The sequence below is a fragment of the Prionailurus viverrinus genome, chromosome B1 (assembly GCF_022837055.1).
Source record: "Prionailurus viverrinus isolate Anna chromosome B1, UM_Priviv_1.0, whole genome shotgun sequence".
NCBI lineage: Eukaryota > Metazoa > Chordata > Mammalia > Carnivora > Felidae > Prionailurus > Prionailurus viverrinus.
Genome location: NC_062564.1, coordinates 78,985,574 through 78,991,404, shown reverse-complemented (window position 1 = coordinate 78,991,404; position 5,831 = coordinate 78,985,574). Strand labels below are relative to the sequence as shown.

At 34.2% G+C, this 5,831-nt stretch overlaps 1 pseudogene; it reads left to right on the top strand.

Moving 5' to 3' along the window:
* The first annotated feature begins 4,087 nt into the window (after positions 1-4,087).
* LOC125165107 (uncharacterized) lies at positions 4,088-4,246 on the top strand (annotated as a pseudogene).
* Positions 4,247-5,831: the final 1,585 nt, after the last annotated feature.

Genomic DNA, 5,831 nt, shown 5'->3' with positions numbered 1-5,831 from the left:
TTGAACATATACATAAGAGACAAGCATGAATTGTTTCCCTGATTCTTCTGTTTTTGTTTCTAATCATAGAATCAGAAAGAGAACTGGAGGGATTTAAGAAATCATCTTGAATAACCCTCTAAATGCAGGATTTTTTCTATTAAAATAGATTTTTATAAAAAAAAGTAACATTCAATGAGCCCTTATGATGTGCTGGATATTGTGTGCTTCATTACTTAATTTTCAAAATTCTCTGAGGTAGATGTTACTACCCACAGTTGGCAGATGGTGAAACAGAGGCTCAATAACTTGTCCTAGGTCACATAGTTGACAAGTGATAGATGGAAGTCTGGAGTCAGAGCTTCAAAAAGGGTGTGTTCATTTCATCACATCACTGATTTCCTAAGTTTAATATGTCCATCCTCTCTGAGGGACTTGTTGTTATACTAACAGTTATTAATAACTACCAATAGTCTCAAAAAACTGTGAATTAGGTGAAATCTGTCCTTGTTATTTTTCTAGTCATTGTCTTAAACAATCAGTTTACAAGTCTGGCTTATATGTCTTGGCCTGTATCTTTGAAGATTTATTCCATTACCTATCACTCTGAGTTTCTTAGATCCAAAGGTATCACCTAGATAGTCATATAAATTATGCTCATAACTGTGAAAATGGGAAATAACTAGATAAGTAAACTTTTGGAGAAAATATGCACTTTTTTTTCTGTAAGATAGACTTAATATTGGTGTCTAATTCATTGAGATGTGGTTTTTCTATGGAAAGTTGTATGGGATTAAGTCTGCTCATGAAGTAGAGAGAAGCACATCTATAAAAATGGATTATTAATGCTCATCTCTTCTATGTTATTTGTTTCATAACTCCTGACAGGTTAACAAAATAGGTATAGGAAATTAAAATGGTACAGCAAGGAATTAAAGGAAGCTTGAGTTCTGAGTTCAAACAAATAGGTTATTATTATGATATTAGGCATGGGGGAGTTTAAGAATGCATTGCTAAAAGGTTTTCATTGTCTTTCAGCACTGTTATTTTTAAAGAATATAAAATGTAGTAACAGAAATACCATAGTCAGAATAAGGTAGCTATGATAGCTTAAACTGTATGTTGAAATCAACTAGCAATCCCTACCCCACAGCATTTTACTCATTTCATTGTGTAAAAGAGCTTCAAATGGCCAGGGAGTCTTATAATGCCTTTACTTTATGAAATGGAAACATGAAAAAGTTCTTGTTTCAGTCATAATGTCTGAAGATTATTGTATGTCAAAGGAAAATTCACATCTGAACACCATGTGTTTAACATCTGCAGAAGGAGGAAAAAATGAAAGATTCGATCAATTTATTACAAAGTTCTAGATACAATTAACCTACCCATTTGTAGAAGCATGGAAACTTAGGATACAAAAAGGGAAATCACTTAAAACATTTTTTAAACATTTATTTATTATTGAGAGACAGAGCATGAGCATGGGAGGGGCAGAGAGAGGAGGAGACACAATTTGAAGCAGGCTTCAGGCTCTGAGCTGTTAGTACATAGCCCAACGTGGGGCTTGAACCCACCAACTGCGAGACCATGACCTGAGCCAAAGTTGGACGGCCAACCGTCTGAGTCACCCAGGTGCCCGGGAAATCACTTTTACAAATACAGTTGACTCTTGGACAGCATGGGTTTGAAGTGCATGTGTCCAATTATACATGTATAATTTCATACAAAATATTGGAAATATTTTGGAGATTTGTGATCATTTGAAAAAACTCACAGATGAACCACATAGCTTAGACATGTCAAAAAAATAAAGAGAAAGGTATGGCATGAATGCATAAATACATGTAGATACTAGTCTGTTTAATCATTTACTTTCATAAAATGCATATGAATCTATTATAAAGAGTTAATCAAAGCTTATGCACTAAAAACACACACCATATATGACACCATTCACAGTTGAGAAAAGTGTAAAGAAATGTGAAGATGCCATATGATAACTGCATAAATTCAACTGTAGTACGTACAGTGCTACTACAATAATTTACTAGACACCTGCCGATGCTATTGTCATAAGCCCAGGTGGTCCAAGTGTCTGCTTAGGATGCCATGTGATACTAATCATCCTCATCTAAGCAGTTTGTCTCAAGTAAATTGCATATTGCAGTAAAAAGTGATCTCTCACAATTCTCACGTACTTTTCACCACGTTTAGTGTAATACTGTAAACACTGAATAACACCAGGGGACACATACGAAGTGCCACTAGTGATGCTAGAAGTTCTCCCAAGAGACAGAAAAAAGCAACGGTACAAGAAAATGTTGGATTGCTTGATATGTAGCCATAAATTGAAATCTGTAACTGTGGTTGCCCACCATTTCAAAATAAATGAATCCAGTGTAAGGATCATTGTAAAAAAAAAAAGAAAAGAAAAAAGAAAAATCATGAAGCCATCACTGCAGTTTTGCCAACAGACATGAAAACCTTGTACTTTTTGTGAAATATCTTTTTATCTCATACTGAAAATGCAGCTTTTATGTGGGTGCAGGGTTACTATAAGAAAGGAATACTTACACACTCTAATACGATTTGAGAAAAAGCAAAGTCATTATATGTCAATTTGAAGCAAAACGAAGGTGAAGGATCTAAAGCTGAAGAATTTAATGCCAGCAAAGGATGGTTTGATACTTTTAGAAAGAGGTTTGGCTTTAAAAATGTTAAGCTAACCGAAGAAGCAGCTTCTGCCAATGAAGAGGCAGCAGATGAGTCCTAGATGCCATTAAGAAAGTCATTTAGGGAAAAAAGTATCTGACAGAACAGACTTTTCATGCAGACAAAACTGCCCTATTCTGGGGCAAAAATGTCACAAAGGATATTTACTAGTAAGAAAAAGAAGTGAGCACCAGGATTGAGGCAGGGAAGAAAAGGCTAACTCTACTATTTTGTGCAAATGCAATTGGGTATTGATCTTGACTGCCTTTGTCTACAAAGGTGCTAACCCCTGAGCCTTGAAGGGGAAAGATAAACATTAGATGCCAGTCTTTTCATTATACAACAAGAAGTCCTGGAGAATAAGAACCTTTTTTCTGGATTGGTTCCACTGATGCTTTGTCCCTGAAGTCAAGAAGTGCCTTGCCAGTAAAAGACTGCCTTTTCAAGTTCTTTTGATATTGGACAATGCCCCTGGCCACCCAGAACTCCATGAGTTCAGTACCAAAGGTGTTAAAGTGGTCTACTGGCCCCAGACACATCTCTAATTCAGCTGTTAGATCAAGGAGTCATAGGGACTTTTAAGGCTTATTGCACATGGTACTCTGTGGAAAGGATTGTCAATGCTAAGGAAGAGATCCCCAATAGAGAGAACATCATGAAAGTCTGGAAGGACTACACTATTGAAGATGCGATCATTGCAGTTGAAAAAAAGCTGTGAAAACCATCAAGCTCCAAACAATAAATTCCTGCTGGAGAAAACTGTGACCAGATGTTGTGCATGACTTCACAGGATTTACGACAGAGCCAATCAAAGAAATCATGAAAGAGATTGTGAATATGGTAAAAGAAGTGGGATGTGAAGGGTTTCAAGATACAGATCTTGTAGAAATTCAAGAGCTAATAGACACCCTACCAGAGGAATTAACAGAAGATATCCTGATGGAGATGAGTGCTTCTGAACCACAGCCAGACTATGAGGAGGAACACATACAAGAAGCAGTGCCAGAAAACAAATTGCCATTAGACAAACTGACAGTTTCTGAGTATTCAAGACTGCTTTTGACTTCTTTTATGACATGGACCCTTCTATGATATGGACACTAAAATCAAAGCAAATGGTGGAAGAAGGATTCGTATTGTATAGAAACATTTTTAGAGAAATAAAAAAATAAAATGTCTGACATTTATATACTTCTATAAAATTACATTGAACGTGTCTGCCTCTCTTTCCTGCCTTCCACGGCCTCCACTCCTCCACCTCTTCCACCCCTAAGATAGCAAGCAGGATCAATCCCTCTTCTTCCTCCTTCTCAGTGTACTCCACATGAAAACAATGAGGATGACGACCTTTATGATGATCCACTTCCTTTTAATGAATAGTAAGTAAATCACTATCGCTTCTCGGCCTTTTGACTAAGATCAAGGGTAGTATCTGTTCTTATCAGTAAAGAAATCACCATGCCATACAGTTAATAAACTTAAGTATTGTGTGTGTTTGTGTCTTCATATGAAAATCTAATGACTGTTCGTCAAGGGCTGTATTAGACATTTTTGGGTCATTATTGTCATAATTGCCTCAGTCTTCATCCTGTAGAACTTTGCGCAAGACTTGTATGGAAGTGGATAGTCTATCCTTGCACACGTATAAAGTGAGTGATATTTAATGTAAACTTAAGAATGTGTTAGTGTTCTTACTGTTCTATAACTTTGCTTTCAAAGAATTACATTACCATACAGTATGAATGACTCATAATTGGAGAAACTGCATATCACCCTATCATCACAGGTAAGCGGTTTTTCTTGAAAAATGTAACAATTTTTCTAATACTGTATTATAAAAATGATTACAATACCAAATATCATAAACATTTTATAATGGTTCATTCATTAGTGTATAGGCTAGACTACAATAAAGCAATCACATTGCTGTTTCTTCATTATCAATGCATGAATCATTATACCTATAAACAAATATGAATTTTTTACATCATCTTTTCATTTTTGATGTCTAGTGTTAGCAATATATTTAACATCTACAGTATTTTTTTGTGTCATATTGAATTGTGTCAATATTGAAATAGGTACTGACAGACAATTCATCTTATAAAGAGGTGATGTAAACTAAATGCATCAATAAATACAGTAGAGTACCGTAAATGTATTTTCTTTTCCTTATGATTTTCTTAATAACTTTTTTCTCTAGCTTACTATATCATAAGAATCCAATATATATAATACATATAACATATAAAACATGCGTTAATCAAATTTATATTATTGGTAAGGCTTCCAGTAAAACAGTAGGTTGGTAGTAGTTAAGTTTTTGGGGAATCAAAGTAATGTGGATTTTTAGCGGTTGACACCCCGATCCTTGCATTGTTCAAAGATCAAATGTATATTTTCTGGTTAGTAGTATCAAAGAAAAAATATACGCACATTACATATACATATGTATTTTTTCTATTACATTATAGAAATATATATTTTTCTAATATATATTATATATATTTTCTAATATTTTCTATATTCTATATTTATATATTTTTCTAATATTTTCTAATATTTCTTTATTACATATATTATATACATATTTTTCTAATATTTTCTATATTATAAACATGTTTATAATATATATATAATATATATTTTCTATTATTTAGTGCCAAATTAAGTGATAAACTATGGTAGAGAGCACGAGTTAACTAGCTTCAAGTCAGGACAATGAAAGTAAACTGTTGTCCTTGAAAAGAAAAGCTAAACTGTTTCTAATCCCTCATAATTAGGGGAATTTTGTTACATAAATAAATGCCAGAAGCTGTGCTGATCTGATCCAGTAAAGAGATTATATTGTACACAGTAACTGTAACCTTGTTAAGTTTTCAGAGGTTCACCTTCATTTGCCATGATCCATTGGGTTTATGAAGGCCTTGATGAATTGATTGAGATATGATGTACCACCACTGTATCCTTCAGTTCTTTGATGATGGTGGATATCTCTGTGATTCTTTATGAGATCTGGCATTTCTTCTGATTTTTTTACTTTGATTACTTCTGATTATTTACCCTAGCTAGGATGCAAATTTTAGGAACTTCCTTCCATAATATCTCTTGCCCCAACTAATGTGAGCTGCTGCATA